Source organism: Eumetopias jubatus, unplaced genomic scaffold, assembly GCF_037043125.1.
Source record: "Eumetopias jubatus isolate StellerSeaLion01/CBP00866 unplaced genomic scaffold, mEumJub1_p1.0 scaffold_4, whole genome shotgun sequence".
In the NCBI taxonomy this organism is placed as follows: domain Eukaryota; kingdom Metazoa; phylum Chordata; class Mammalia; order Carnivora; family Otariidae; genus Eumetopias; species Eumetopias jubatus.
The window spans coordinates 155,495,876-155,513,361 of record NW_028274810.1 but is presented as its reverse complement, the minus strand read 5'-3'; positions in this window follow the sequence as shown (position 1 = coordinate 155,513,361).

Genomic DNA, 17,486 nt, shown 5'->3' with positions numbered 1-17,486 from the left:
ATTTTGTTTATTTTTTTTGAAAAACTGGTCATTATTTTCAATGTTATGTTATTGTTTATTCTGGTCTCTACCTATTTCTGATTTTTCATTGTTATTTCCTTCCTCTACTAAATTCCAGCTAAGTTTCTTGTTTTTTCTAGTTCCTTGTGGTGTAATGTTAAGTCGTTTATTTGAACTTCTTTTCTTAATACAATCAATTATAGCATAAATTTCACTCTAACATCTGCTTTTGCTGCATCCACCCCCCAAAAGAATATGTTATTGTGATGAGCACTGAGTAATGATAGAATTATTGAATCATTATATTGTATACCCAAAACTAATATAATGCTGTATGTTAATTATATTTCAATAAAATAAATAAAGAAAATTAAAAATAATAATAAAAATAAATAAATGTCTGGGAAGGAGGAAAATAAGTATGTCAAAGCAGAAAATGTGATGCATGGGTTTGGTACTGAAAGAAGGAAAAGATTTTTACAAGTGGAAGGAACAGGAGGTAAGTGGATAAATTTGATTAGTCATAAAATGATGTATCATAGGTAATGGGCATATCACTGATAAAAAATTTAGTCATTTAATAGAAGTTTTTAAAAATACATGAATGAGTTGGATTGATGAATAACAGTGTGTAGGTTACACTGACATTTTGAATTAACTTTGATTTTTAAGGATTCTTACTATCTCTTTTATTAATCCACAGAGGTAAATTGTGAATTCAAATTAAGAAATTTCCCTGGCTATGTTACATAAGAGTAATGTGAATATATCATAAATAAACCTGGTATCTCTGCAGGTTTTCTGCAGAAACTCAGAACTTTCCTTAATATGAAAATGGAATTATTTGCAATGAACAAAATTGAATTTAAACACTAACCATATTATGCTCTTTCTCTTTCTCTGTATGGGAAGACATCTTTCCATACTTCCAGCCATTGGGCTAGATAAATTATCAATTTTATATGGCTATCCCTCTATCCAGATGATATAAAAGTACTAATGGTCTTAGCAAAGGAGGAGCTTCTTATTGAGTACAGAAGCAGTAAGAAAAACTTTGGTTAGAAAGTAGTAATAATGTGGTCTTTTGTGTACAAACCATCAGAGGGAATATATCTCTCAACTTCCACATTTGCCTCCAGGGTGGAGCTTCATGTGTGTATTACCCAAGGTAGATGTTTGGTGAGCATGCCCTACTGAAAGGCAGCCAGAGTTTCAGTTGTCCAGAGAACTTTTAGGCAAAGATGGTCTGGATTTATGTTTAGATGGATGCTGCTACCCTAGCCAATAGCAAGGACAGAGGAAATGTCAGAGGAGTGATATGCTCTGTACTTGACCATATGTTTGGGAATAGGAGAGATATTGGAACTTCCCTATTTTGAAGTAGAGATACCTCTCTATTTATTTTTCTCTTGGAGCCATAGAACACATTTTCGTTGAATATCTTATAGGGCTAGATAGAGAAAAACAACTCTTCAGTAGATTGCCCAAACACGTCTTATGAAATGTTTCAATTTGTCCTGAAATTTAGATAACCATCTTCATGCACTTTGCTAGTATCTTCTTTTTGAACTTGCAATCTTCTAGCACTTTGCTAGTATCTTCTTTTTGAACTTGAAATCAGAAAGAAAGAATCTAATATAAAAAGTTTAGTTTTTAAGTTTCTGGTCAAATAGTCTTCAAATTTTTACTTAAAACTCAGTTCTTTCAATAGGTAATTTCTGATGCTCTTTAATAGCGGGAAATTAGGTAGTTTTTGACGAGTAGAATTTCTGTACCTTCAGTTAGCAAATAAATGGTCTCTTGTTTTCCTCTTTCTCACTCATTTTTTCTGGAAATCATATTATAGTCACATCTTATTTTTTATCTTAGATTAAATTCATGTCTTTTATTTTCCTCTTTGACTCTTTTTAGCAAATAACTATATTCATTTAACATTCTGTTTCCATTTGCTAAGCATCTTATTTGTGCTCTGCATTGTATTTGATATTGGCCTGAGGATGTGGCCAGTGTTTGAGAACTTATAGGAGGTTGGATATATGCTTTCTTCCTCAGCTGCCAGAATCAAAATCAGTGGGATTTTTTCAAACTTTGAACATCTGAGCTCTACCATATGAGAACAGCACTTAGAACCAACACCTCTAATTTCTAATTCCAATTCCTCTACTTACTCTAAATCGATTGAAAAAGTCACTCAATCTCTCTGAGCCTGTTTTTCACATCGATGGGATGATCATTATATTTAGTATTTACTTCAGAATGTCTGTGAAGGTCAAATGAGATAATATTGGTGAGAATGTTTCATAAACTCTAAAGTGTTATATATGCATTATATGCTATTGCTGTATTAGTTAACTAAGGCACATTGACAATTTTGAACCCTTGAAGACATAGATACCTCTGATGAGTTCTGGATGTGATAAGTAAAAATACTTATTGTTTATTATTTGCCAGGCACTGTTTTATGGACTGGGGACAGAACAGAGAATAAAATATATTCTCTAAAATTTAGGCAAGATGATGTGGCCCTAACTGCCTTTAAAAGATTGGAAATTATTCTCTTGTCCCTTAGGGATCCTTCAGAGAAAGAGTGGATCAGTCCAATTAGGCCTAGGTCTCCAAAGATAAAGGTCATGGATTGTCCTCATCATTTCAGCATGATTATTCTCCCAGAGAACAAGCTATTTTTTTCCCTTCATTTTTCCTGTGACCCTTTTTGTACTTCCCCTGGTTCTTTGGGTTGCAGTGAATTCTGTTCTTTTAACTTTAATTCTAGCTTTCTCTCCATGCCTTATCTGCTTTTGACTATTTCTGATTTCAGTTGTGTGTTTTTATCTACTAATTGTCTGAATTCAGGTAACAACTGTTCTAACCTAGTTGTCATTTGTTCTAACACCATAGCTAAATTTCATAACCATGACCTACTCCACTAAACCCAAGGACCTAGCCTGTTTCCAATTTTGAAGTAATAAGATGATTGTAAATTCATATTCACTTCTTTCTTAGGGGTGTTTATTTTGACAGTTCAATTTTTGGCATAAAACACCAGATCACCTAAAGAACAATTGTAATTTTGGGAAATTATATATACTCGTGTATTTAGGAGGAGGTAGTGATGACTTTTGGAAAGTTCAATCATGATTTAATTTTCTCTATTTTTCTGTAAAAAAGTTGTATGATTATAATTTTAAAAGGCACAGATATTAACAGGGGCTAAGATTATTTATGGGAAGTTTATATCTCTTATTTAATCACATTATTCTGAAAACTAAGATGCTTATTTATGTTTCTCTGTGTTTATATTCACCTATGAAAGCAATCATATAGTAATTGGCTTAAGAAATACTTCCCTTATCTGATTGTTTGGGGACATGCTTAACCATCCATGAATAATAACTTCTCCATTTTAACAAAGTTATTCTGGACCTTTACTCCTGTGTGAAGAATATTGTGTGGAATTGGAGGAAAGCTACTTTGTCTTCCAGGATCAGAATTGTATGTTGCAAACACTGAAAAGGATACAAAAGAAGAGAGTTCATATAGTTAAAGTGATGTATATAACTGATACCCAGAGGTAATTCGAGCTATCATTCTCTTTGATCTTTTCACTTATTCCAATAGTAGCCATAGATGATATCATAAAATAAAATATTTTTCAGTATTGCATTTGCACAAGGGATCAGGAATCATGTCAATGTGTGAGCCTGCCCCAGTTCGACTAACGTGTATGTACAGAGACCATTGTGAACTTGGTTGTAATAAGTTTCTTCAGAAGTCTTGGGTCCCTTTTTGCTCTGGGTGCCTTGTACTGGTTAATAATTCTCTTTGACTTCCTTGAATCTTTGTTGTGGAGACTCTTGTTTGGGCCCCCATTCCTTTGTGGCCTGCCTATCTTGCAAGTTCTCTGATTCCTCCATCTCACTCCATAGGTAGGATTTCTGATGACTATTCTGCTCCTTACTTCAGAACTGTCATGCTATAATGTTCCCTGAATTGAATTAAACTGAGGAAAAGAAAATGACTTATCAGGTTTAGTATTTAGTTCCTCTCTGTGTAGTTTCAAATTTAAGTTAGGTACTTCTTAAGTACATCTTTATACTTGAAATATTTGGGTGCTGAAGAGTACTGCAATGCTTCTTATATCAGTTGGTCCATAAATAGTAATTCTAAAACTGTAAGTCTCATGAGATGTCTCTTGTAACTTAAAATTGTATATTCGTTGAATTCTTAGTTGTCTCAGTTATCTGTTCTAACATTTTCAACTCATTCTGAAATTTGCTTTTATTGTAGAGTGTAATTCCGGCACTTCACTAAAAGGGTAAATGCTCTTAGGAAGGAAAAAATATACAACGACTTTTCTTTGATGAGAACTCAAATTCGAAGGCCAAAGTTTATTGGTAGTTTTTTGACTTTTCATGAATAGACAGATATGGCTGGAACCTAACAGCAATTCCAGACAGATTTGACAATTTACCAGGAGACTGCAGAATGACTTTGATGCTTTTGAAAATATAGCTGAGAACAGACATCTCAACTAGGGTCATCATCAGTCAACTGTTCAGCTTGACAGTCTTTGTCAGTGTTTAGTCAAGGCTGCACTGGAGTATTTTTTTTTTCTTTGAAGAATCTTTATGATATTTTCCCTAGAGTATCTGCGTTTAAAACTTAAAAATAGATATGACATTCTAAATTTGGGGCTCAAAACATGTTTTAGACTTGACTTTAGTTCAATAAGTATAATTTAATATGAAATAAGCAAGTATAATATTGAAGATCTTTTTAAGATTTTTAAATGATTCATATTCTGCTTGTAGATTCTTAGCGATGACTGATGGTAATACAACCTCACTTATTCTCTTCTTGCCATGGAGCTCTCTCAAAATACTTATGACCATCATTGTCATTATCATCATGCTCAAGAAACTTTAGAACCTAATTACATGCAATTGTACGTAGAACTTTTAAAAGCAAGTGATCTATTTTTTTGAGCAGTTGGCTAAGAAAAATATTATTGGTGAGGGTTATTTCAAAACATTTGCATTGCAATAGGATAATAGTGATGGTGTCAAGTCTTTTACTCCATCCCATTGTGAAGCCACAATATGGCTAAGTAGAAGGCAGCAAGTTTTCAGTACACAATTCATTTTAATTGCCCAAGAAAGATGTACACTCAAGTTTAGAGATAAATTCCATAACCCCAGTTACCAGTTGAAAGATGTAAGAGAAAAATATATAACTAAGGGTGCGTGGATGGTTCAGTCGGTTAAGCATCTGCCTTCAGCTCAGATCATGATCTCAGGATCCTGGGATCAAGCCCCATGTTGGGCTCCCTGCTCACTGAGGAGTTGGCTTCTCCCTCTTCCTTTGCCCCTCCTCCCACTCGTGTGTGTGGGTGCATGTGCTCTCTCTCTCTCTTGCTTGTACTCTCTCTCACTCGTGCTCTCTCTCAAATACATAAATAAAATCTCTAAAAAAGGAAAACTATAACTCAGTTGAATTTGCTAAGAAACAGCTGACATAAAACTCGTTGTGATGAAATCCTTTTAATTAAATTGCCAGTTAAGGCAAAAGCAAAATTAATTCTTATTTGATCAAGAAGCAGCACATTTATATAAATCACAACAAAAATTATTAATAATTAAAAACTTTAAATATGTAAGACAGTGGTTTTAGAATTTTAGAAAAACAACATGGAATATTCAGAACACATAACAGTAGTAGTGTTTTGAAAAGATAAGTTTCATCAAATATAATGAAATACAGCAAGAGTTGTGATATTTTGGATGTTTAGGCAAACTCCTTTCTCAAATAACCAGCCAACTATCCTGAATGATGATGTATCATCTCTCTCTCTGTCCTGTACATCTATCTATCTGTCTGTCTACCTATCTGTCTACCTACCTATCTACCTATTTATCTGTCATTGGATATGAGCTCCCATGGGTAGGAGGTGCCCATGGGAGAGGCAGCTTTTTCTGTGGCTGAGATTAAATCTGCCTGTTGCTGGGGCCAGTTTAACTGATATCCTTGGACAGTGATGGTTGGGAGGAACAAATTAAAGGGGAAAAGTTGCCACAGTAACAGATGCCAGAAATTACTGACAGAAAACTTTTAAAATGTTAAAATCAGAAAAAATTCTCTGAAGTTAAATAATGAGTCCATTTAATAGGTTCGGATAGGATTATACACCCTAATGGTTTCTAAAGGCGCTATTATAGTATAATTGATGTTCTTAATGATAATCCTGAATCAACAAACCAAAAACTATTCAGCAGTTTCTGTTATTTTATCTATCATCTATCTATCTATCTATCTATCTATCTATCTATCTATCTATCTATCATCTATCTATCTATCATCATCTATCTATCATCTATCTATCTATCAATCTATCATCTATCATCATCTATCTATCTATCTATCTATCTATCTATCTATCTATCTATCTATCTATCTATCTATCATCTATCTATCTATCTACCTATCATGTATCTATCATGTATCTATCTATCTATCTATCTATCTATCTATCTATCTATCTATCTATCATCTATCTATATCTATCATCTATATCATCTATCTATCTATACTTTGGGAACAAAATGGTGAAAAATTAAAAAAATGTTTTGGTGCTTAGGAGTATAAGTTCAGTTATCTAGAAAATTTTTATTAGTCTACCTGATGATATCCGGTCACTTATGATACTGTTTTCTGATCTGGCTGTGAGCAAAGTGAGGGGCATAAGAATGTGTGCTGTGGTTCATAGAATCAGTGGACCACTTTGTGTGGCATGTTCCGAAGAGAGGAAATGAGGACAGAGCTGAGGGGGAAAGAATCCAGAATTGAGCTACTTGTGAAAGAAGCCAAACTGAGGTTGGGAACCAGTTTGGGGGAAAAAAAAGTGTAAGAGAAGATTGAACTGATGAAGAAAGGTTATTAGAGCACACACATGAAAGGCAAACCTGAAGGAATTTGCAAGGCTGAGGATGGGTCCCCATGGGGGCTTTTGGTGCACTTTGCACAACAGCCTGAAGAGGGTGGCATGGGATGAAGGATACATTTTTTTTTAAAAGTTGGAGTAAGATGATATTATGAACTATGCTATGTGATGAAGCATGGGTAGTGCATTAGTTTCCTAAGGCTGCTGTAATAAAGACCAAAAATTGGGTGGCTTAAAATAACAGAAATTTATTGTCTCACAGAGGCTAGAAGTCCAAAATCAAGCATCTGATGTCTCTAGGGGAGAATCCTTCCTTGCCTCTTCTAGCTCCTGGCAATCCCTTCCTTGGCTTGCAGATGCATCATTCCAGTCATATGGTTCCGTGTGTTTTCTCATTGTCTTCCCTCTCTGAATGTCCAAAATCTCTCTTTTTTTAAGAACATCACTCATACAAGATTAGAACCCACCCTGATGACCTCATCTCAACTTGATTATCTCTGTAAAGACTCTAATTACAAATAAGTCCACATTTTGAGGTACTGGGAATTAAGATTTGTTGAAATAAATTTCTAGACTCAGAATGAAGCCCAAGGTACCACATCAGCAAACTGAAACTTAGATAACTCATGTTCCCGTAAATGCTCTTCTCGACCAGAAATATAGTATATACACAAGCCAATCTGGTTGATTGCCAAGAATCAGTAATGATTTCCTGTTCTAAATAAGGTCAGATATGCAACTCCAGCCAATCAGCTAAAGCCAAATACTCTTTCCTTGTTCCCTGATTGCTTTTTTCTGTAAAAACTGCAGCCCTGTTCCTTGTTTTGCAATTCTCTGGACTCTTGAGAGTGGAGACTGCTTCATGAAGTGTGAAATAAAATTTGCTTTAGATCAACTAAATTGTTCCTTTGATTATTTTTTTATTATTATGTTATGTTAATCACCATACATTACATAATTAGTTTTTGATGTAGTGTTCCATGATTCATTGTTTGCGTATACCACCCAGTGCTCCATGCAGAACATGCCCTCTTTAATACCCATTACCAGGCTAACCCATCCCTCCACCTCCCTCCCCGCTAGAACCCTTAATTTGTTTTTCAGAGTCCATAGTCTCCCATGGTTCATCTCCCCCTCCGATTCCCCCCCTTCATTCCTCCCCTCCTGCTATCTTCTTCTTCTTCTTTTTTTTTTTTAACATATAATGTATTATTTGTTTCAGAGGTACAGGTCTGTGATTCAACAGTCTTACACAATGCACAGCACTCACCATAGCACATACCCTCCCCAACGTCTATCACCCAGCCATCTATCCTTCCCACCCCCCACCACTCCAGCACCCCTGTTTGTTTCCTGAGATTAAGAATTCCTCATATCAGTGAGGTCATATGATACATGTCTTTCTCTGATTGACTTATTTCGCTCAGCATAATACCCTCCAGTTCCATCCACGTTGTTGCATATGGCAAGATTTCATTCCTTTTGATGGCTGCATAATATTCCATTGTATATATATACCACATCTTCTTTATCCATTCATCTGTTGATGGACATCTTGGCTCTTTCCACAGTTTGGCTATTGTGGACATTGCTGCTATAAACATCAGGGTGCACGTACCCCTTCAGATCCCTACGTTTGTATCTTTGGGGTAGATACCCAGTAGTGCAATTGCTGAGTTGTAGGGTAGCTCCATTTTCAACTTTTTGAGGAATCTCCATACTGTTTTCCAGAGTGGCTGCACCAGCTTGCATTCCCACCAACAGGGTAAGAGGGTTCCCCTTACTCCGCATCCCCGCCAACATCTGTCATTTCCTGACTTGTTAATTTTAGCCATTCTGACTGGTGTGAGGTGTTTTCTCATTGAGGTTTTGACTTGGATTTCCCTGATGCTGAGCGATACTGAGCTTTTTTTTCATTTGTCTGTTGGCCATCTGGATGTCTTCTTTGGAAAAATGTCTGTTCATATCTTCTGCCCATTTCTTGATAGGATCATTTGTTCTTTAGGTGTTGAGTTTAAGAAGTTCTTTATAGATTTTGGATACTAGCCCTTTATTTGATATGTCATTTGCAAATACCTTCTCCCATTCTGTCGGTTGTCTTTTGGCTTTGTTGACTGTTTCTTTTGCTGTGCAAAAGATTTTTATCTTGATGAAGTCCCAGTAGTTCATTTTTCCCCTTGCTTCCCTTGCCTTTGGCTATGTTTCTAGGAAGAAGTTGCTGCGGCTCAGGTCGAAGAGGTTGTTGCCTCTTGTTTTGATGGACTCCTGTCTCACATTGAGGTCTTTCAACCATTTTGAGTCAATTTTTGTGTGTGGTGTAAGGAAATGGTCCAGTTTCATTCTTCTGCATGTGGCTATCCAATTTTCCCAACACCATTTGGTGAAGAGACCGTCTTCTTCCAATTGGACATTCTTTCCTGCTTTGTCAAAGATGAGTTGACCATAGAGTTGAGGGTCCATTTCTAGGCTCTTTGTTCTGTTCCATTGATCTGTGTGTCTGTTTTTGTGCCAGTACCATACTGTCTTGATGATGATGACAGCTTTGTAATAGAGCTTGAAGTCCGGAATTGTGATGCCACCAGCTTTGCTTTTCTTTTTCAGCATTCCCCCTGCTATTCGGGGTCTTTTCTGGTTCCATACAAATTTTAGGATTATTTGTTCCATTTCTTTGAAAAAAGTGGATGGTATTTTGATGGGGATTGCATTGAATGTGTAGATTGCTCTAGGTAGCATTGACATCTTCACAATATTTGTTCTTCCAATCCATGATCATGGAACATTTTTCCATTTCTTTGAGTCTTCCTCAATTTCTTTCATGAGTATTTTATAGTTTTCTGAGTACAGATTCTTTGCCTCTTTGGCTAGATTTATTCCTAGTTATCTTATGGTTTTGGGTGTGATTGTAAATGGGATTGACTCCTTAATATCTCTTTCTTCTGTCTTGTTGTTGGTGTATAGGAATGCCACTGATTTCTGTGCATTGATTTTATATCCTGCCACTTTACTGAATTCCTGTATGAGTTCTAGCAGTTTTGGGATGAAGTCCTTTGGGTTTTCCACATAAAGTATCATATCATCTGCAAACAGTGAGAGTTTGACTTCTTCTTTGCCAATTTGGATGCCTTTGATTTCTTTTTGTTGTCTGATTGCTGTGGCTAGGACTTCTAATACTATGTTGAATGGCAGCAGTGATAGTGGACATCCCTGCCGTGTTCCTGACCTTAGGGGGAAAGCTCTCAGTTTTTCCCCATTGAGAATGATATTCGCTGTAGGTTTTTCATAGATGGCTTTTATGATATTGAGGTATGTACCCTCTATCATTATACTCTGAAGAGTTTTGATCAAGAAAGGATGCTGTACTTTGTCAAATGCTTTTTCTGCATCTATTGAGAGGTTCATATGGTTCTTGTTCTTTCTTTTGTTAATGTATTGTATCATGTTGATTGATTTGCGGATGTTGAACCAACCTTGCAGCCCAGGGATAAATCTCACTTGGTCATGGTGAATATATAGTTGGCTGCTCCCTTGTTAGGGGAATAGATATTTACAATTGTTAGATCTTCCTGTTGGATAGACCCTTTAAGTATGATATAGTGTCCTTCCTCATCTCTTATTATAGTCTTTGGTTTAAAATCTAATTTGTCTGATATAAGGATTGTCACCCCAGCTTTCTTTTGGTGTCCATTAGCATGATAAATTGTTTTCCACCCCCTCATTTTCAATGTGGGGGTGTCTTTGGGTCTAAAATGAGTCTCTTTCAGATAGCATATCAATGGGCCCTGTTTTTTTTATCCAATCTGATACCCTGTGTCTTTTGATTGGGGCATTTAGCCCATTTACATTCAGGGTAACTATTGAAAGATATGAATTTAGTGCCATTGTATTGCCTGTATGGTGACTGTTACTGTATATTTTCTGTGTTCCTTTCTGGTCTATGTTACTTTTAGGCTCTCTCTTTGATTAGAGGACCCTTTTCAATATTTTTTGTAGGGCTGGTTTCGTGTTTGCAAATTCCTTTAGTTTTTGTTTGTCCTGGAAGCTTTTTATCTCTCCTTCTATTTTCAATGACAGCCTAGCTGGATATAGTATTCTTGGCTGCATATTTTTCTCATTTAGTGCCCTGAATATATCATGCCAGTCCTTTCTGGCCTGCCAGGTCTCTTTGGATAGGTCTGTTGCCAATCTAATGTTTCTACCATTGTAGTTTACAGACCTTTTGTCCTGAGCTGCTTTCAGGATTTTCTCTTTGTCTCTGAGACTCGTAAGTTTTACTATTAGATGTTGGGGTGTTGATCTATTTTTATTGATTTTGAGAAGGGTTCTCTGTGCCTCCTGGATTTTGATGCCTGTTTCCTTCCCCAAATGAGGGAAGTTCTCTGCTATAATTTGCTCCATTATACCTTCTCCCTCTCTCTCTCTTTCTTCTTCTTCTGGGATCCCAATTATTCTAATGTTTTTCATCTTATGGTGTCATTTATCTCTCGAATTCTGCCCTCGTGATCCAGTAGTTGTTTATCTCTCTTTTTCTCAGCTTCTTTATTTTCCATCATTTGGTCTTCTATATCACTAATTCTGTCTTCTGCCTCATTTATCCTAGCAGTTAGAGCCTCCATTTTTGATTGCACCTCATTAATAGCCTTTTTGATTTCGACTTGGTTAGATTTTAGTTCTTTTATTTCTTTAGAAAGGGTTTCTCTAATAACTTCCTTGCTTTTTTCAAGCCCAGCTAGTATCTTTAGAATCATCATTCTGAACTCTAGTTTTGACATCTTACTAATGTCCGTATTGATTAGGTCCCTGGCAGTTGGTATTGCCTCTTGTTCTTTTTGTTGAGGTGATTTTCTTCCATCTTGTCATTTTGTCCAGAGGAGAATAGATGAATGAGAGAACAAAATGCTAACAGGGTAACAAGGTCCTCAGAAAGTACACACTAAATAATCAGAAAAGACCTGAAACTGGGGGAAAAGAAAGGGAAAGGAAGAAAAAAGAAAAAAAGAAACAAGAAAAAGAAAGAGATAAAAAATAAACAAAAACAAAACAAAACAGAATATGATCAAATATGATCAGGCTGGTGCATAGATCAATGCCACGCCCTAGATTTTGGGTGTATTTTGGTTTGTTAGAAGAAAGTGCCTCCCAAAATTTTAAAGAAAGAAAAACTTACATATGCACAAAAATAAGGATTAATACAATGACTGGAGGGAATATGACTATAAAGATGAAAATTATAAAAGATTTTATAAAAGAAATTGATAAGATAAGAAGTTGGTTGAAAAAAGAAGGAAGAGGATTTAAAAAAAAAGGGGAGAAAATGTGATCAGGCAGGAGACTAGAACAAAGCCATACACTAGAGATTTAGGGTATATTTTGATCTGTTAGAAGAAACTGTATCCCAAAATTTTAAAATGAGAACAACATATATATATATATATATATATATATATATATATATATAAACACCAAAAATAAGCGTAGCTACTATGAAGGGATAGAATATGACTCTAAAAATGAAAAATAAAAGAGAGTTTTTAAAAAAGGGATTGATAAGATGTTGGTTTAAAAAGGGAAAAAGAAAAATAAAAAAAAAACAGTTAAAAAATTAAGTTTGAAAGACTAAAGATTCATGGTAAAAAAACCATGAATTCTATGTGCAGTATTCCCTTAGCGCTGGAGTTCTGCTGTTTCCATTGATCGGTAAACTTGGTCTTGGCCGGCTCTTCTTGTTGATCTTCTGGGGGAGGGTCCTGTTGCCATGGTTCCCAAATGTCTTTTCGCGAGGCGGAATTGCCCCACCCTTGCTGGTCTGGGCTAAGTAATCTGCTCTGGTTTGCCCTAGGGAGCTTTTGTTCCCTGCAAGCGCTCCGTACAGCTTTGGAGGACGACAGTGAAAATCGCGGCCTCCCAATTTCTGCCCGGAGGAGCTGAGAACTCGAGGTCCCACGCCTCAGTGTGCCCCCAGGGAAAAGCAGTCAGTCACTCCCATCTCCCGGTCTCCGGCCACACTCTGTGCTCACCCGGCCTGTGACCCAGCATTTCTATCTCTGGCACACGACCCTGTGTGGAATCTCCAAACTCAGCAGATCCCTGCGGTGCACTCCCACGCCACTCCTCCAGGGGGAGGAAGGGGAGTCTCCCCAGATCTGTCGCTTGTTGGGTCCCTGTTGGAAGAGCAGGGGCCTGACTGTGCTGTGGATCACGGTTTATGGCAACCCCGAGCTGAGAGCCCACTCCTCTGCTTAGCCGCTGGAGCAATGTCCCTCAGTGGAGTCAACTTCTAAAAGTTCCGATTTTGTGCTCTGTGACTCTATCACTTGCCAGAAGCAGCAGATGGAGACCCCCTCCCTTGCTGTCTATCCTCCCAAATATTGCCTTGGATTCACTTCTCTGCATGTCCTACCTTCCAGAAAGTGGTCGCTTTTCTGTTCAGAGAGTTGCTGCTATTCTTTTCTTCAATCTCCTGTTGAGTTTGTAGGTGTTCAGAATGGTTTGATCCCTATCCAGCTAAATTCCTGGGACCAGATGAAATCCAGGTCTCCTACTCCTCTGCCATCTTGCTCCTCCTCCCCTTTTGATTATTTTAACAGACAGAACATCATATCATTTGGGGGGGGCATATTTCAACCCATTATAGGTAAATTCTCATCCAGTTCTACTCCATGTGCTTTAAAATTTCATAGAATTCTTCCAGATTTTGTCATTATGGTATCTATCACTTTTAAATTCCAATATTACACATTTTGTCTTTTATGGAATTTTTGTGACTACTTTATTGAAAGCTCAAAAGAACTATCCTGGAGTTGGTATCTAGATACCATTTTGAACCATATTGTTGCTCTGTTCTCTTGAATGTATCTTGCATGGTGATTTGTTAGTTTCTCTTCATACTTCTAGGAGACTGTTTAGAGGAAAAATGGAAATCAGATAAGTTAAAAGATGAGCAATGAGTTGATGAGATGGATTTATATTGTGTTGCTGTATAAGCTCAAATCTCTCTAAATCCCTTATTTCATATATTTTGTAATAGTTCTGCTTTTCTGATCAAACCCTGACTGATGCAGTTTATAGAGGAAAGAGCTGTTCAGGTTCTGAAAAACTTGTAGGATTTTTTTTTTTTTTTTGATCCAGCCCATCAAAAAAGTGAATCATGCACTATTTTGAAGGACAATTTGATATATCACAGAAAATAGATAAAGCATCAGAATTGATGTGATCCAAAGCTGTGTTTCAGCCAGCTTTTGCTGCATAGTTGTTGTTCTCTTGTATTTGACCTAGTAGTCAGGGATTTGCTTCAACTAAGCCATTTGTCATTGCCTGTAAATCTGTACTGTTTGTTGCAGATACTATGTAACAAAGTAATGATTAATAAAAATATTCAAATGGGCATCAGCTATCTTTCATGTGAACTACAATTTAGTAGTGTATGAATGCATATGTACATTTTTTGTTCAAAGATATTGTGTCTAATAAGCATTAAAATGTTGTTTTAAACAATAGCAGCCACCAATCAACAGCAAAAAAATCCTGGAAATATATGACTGGTAACAGACTTTCTTTCTGAACAATAAAATGTGACTAATAGTTCTCTAGAGAAAAAATGCACAACAATGGATATTTACCTAAGTAACATTTTATGCCAAAATAGCACAATGATTTATAATATTATAGGCCATTTCACAAGTTGCTACAGGACACCTCGTGCAGATAGTATACTGTGTGGTGCAAATTATAGTGATTTGTGGAAGTGTAGATTGGAAGACTGGAGCAATAAAGAAAGAAGAATAAAGTTCTTCTTGAATCATTGGGGAAAAGCACAGCTCAGCACCTGTCCCCAGGCAAGCACATTGAAGTTCAAGTCTCTGAAATGTCAAACCTAAACGACAATGAGATTACATTAGAAAAAAAAAAAATCAAGATGACTTAGTGGCTCATTTGATGTTGTGAATGATATCATCATAAAAGTCACTTTTGGTGTGGTAAACTGAGAAGTACTGCAAGTTATTGGGTAACGAGGGAAATAATATTCACTTCTTAAAAAATGAGGGAAGGGACACCAATCAGGAGGGAGAATTTAGTCAGGCAAAATTTGTGATCTGGGCTTCAATCGTGACTCCTTTCCTGATTCATTATGTGACCTTTAGAAAGTTGAACCTAGATTGGATGAAGTAGTTAGTCCAATTCTTTCTGCTGCACAAGTGAAAAGGAGAATCATATGTTCAGGAAACAGAAGGTGCACAGTAAGTTCACCCCAAGAAGGAGAAAATGCTTCATGCTGTTCACAGGCTCTATGAATGTTGCCATGTCCATATTTTACTACTCTGGCCTCATAATCTCACAAGTTAGAAAGTAAGGCATGGGCAGGATTGGACAAGGAATCATGTACTATACACACCTGTTTGACCCTTCTAGTTGCTTTTCTAGGCAGCTGTGAATATAGCCAAGTTAATCTTTGAGAATATCAAAGTCATACTAAAGAAAATGCAAGAGAGGAAGAAGAGGAAGGGACTTTATTTTTTTTTTTCTTTTAGGTAAGGGAGACATGGTTTATGTCCTCCTGCATTTAAGGTGGATACTGTACTTATAAATTTAAATGAATTTTGAGCACCTGCAGAGCAAAATGTTGTGAATTCAAACAATATACCTGGAGAAAAGTCAAGAGAACAAATAGATTATGCATCTAAGCAACTATGCCAGTGAGTATGCACAGCATGCAAGAACAACTGGGTAATGCACATCTTTGTTAAGAACACTTACTTGCTTAAATAGGGGCTTCCTTTTAACAAGAGGCATTCACATTTTTTTTAAAGATTTTATTTATTTATTGGACAGAGAGAGACACAGAGAGAGAGGGAACAGAAGCAGCGGGAGAGGGAGAGGGAGAAGCAGCCTTCCCGCTGAGCAGGGAGCCTAATGTGGGCTTAGTCCCAGGACCCTGAGATCATGACCTGAGCCGAAGGCAGACGCTTAACGACTGAGCCACCCAGGCATCCCGAGGCATTCACATTTAAAATAGGTCTGGAGGGGAGCCTGGGTGGCACAGTGCATTAAGCCTCTGACTCTTGGTTTTCCCTCAGGTCATGATTTCAGCATCTGGAGATCAAGCCCCTGCTTGGGCTCTTTGCTCAGCGTGGCATCTGCTTGAAATACTCTCTCCCTCTCCCTCTGCCCCTCCTCCCTGTGCTCTTTCTCTAAAATAAATAAATCTTTAAAAAACATAAAATAGGTCTGGGAAAATGATTGTTGGTCATGTTTTCCTTTGCTTGGGTGGTTGCTGAAACAAACAGCTGAAGAGTCAGCCAGAGACTGAATCCTGAACTGCATTTCCATGGCTGGAAGACCTGGGATATTATTTATCATCACCAAGACTTTGTTTCCAAATCTCTAAAATGGGAATAGTATCAGTTTCTGCCTCATGGACTTTCACAAAGATCTAATTAAATAGAAAATAATGCATGGAAATAACTTAGTTTGGCAATTGGAATATAGTTCACAGATTTTATAAGTCATTTAATTCTTACTTTTGTGAGAATAGAAATTTGAACAGAAATGCTATGAATTGCTTTGATTCACCATATTATTGAGGTAAACTTTGATCAAATAAACTCAAAGAATTTTGTAGTAAGTGGAGCAAAAATGGGTTTGTGGCTTCAGAGTGAATTTTGAACAGACATTAAAATACATAAAAGGGCACTTCATAATCTAGTAAAGTGAATGTCTTAACATGCTACTGGTTAAAATTCTTGGTAATGTAAAATTTTGTACCCTTTATTTTATTTAGGAAAAACCTATCTTCAATAAGGAGACTCCATCTGTTTGTGAGTGCGTATAAAGGGAAAAGATCTTAAAGTCAGTAAGATAAGATATTTTTAAAGTTTTGTGATACAAATATGTTATTTAAAAGCCATCATGGGAATTGCTAATAGCAATTAAGTATGACAAGGATTTCTGATCTCAGTAGTTTTCCTTACTACAGAGTTGTTACAATGTTTAATTATTTCCTTGAACAGTTGGTTTCATTTAAGATATTTTTCATTTACAATCATCAACAGTCGATAACATCTTGATCATTTTAAACAGTTATCCCTCAATATTAAGATGCTTTGCCTTTCCTGCTGAATATTTATATTTCTTATAAAAAGTGATGCCTGAGTGGCTCAGTCGGTTAAGCATCTGCCTTCGGCTCAGGTCGTGATCCCAGAGTCCTGGGATCAAGTCCTAAGCAGGGAGCCTGCTTCTCCCTCTCCCACTCCCCCTGCTTGTGTTCCCTCTCTTGCTGTGTCTCTCTCTGACAAATAAATAAATAAAATCTTAAAAAAAAAGGGGGCTGGCATGAAGTCTTACTTTGGTCCTGTTGGTTAAGGCTATTCAGAGTCATTTCAGATAGATAGTTCATGTGTATGTTTTAAGAAAGCATTTGTTATTATCATATCTATTGAGAAATATCCTCAGTTTTAAAAAATGAAATTGCATCTGGATTCATCTTCATAGTGATTTCTATATTATAATGACGTTCTTATTTGTAAATGAGATCCCAGAATTCTATAGGTATTTT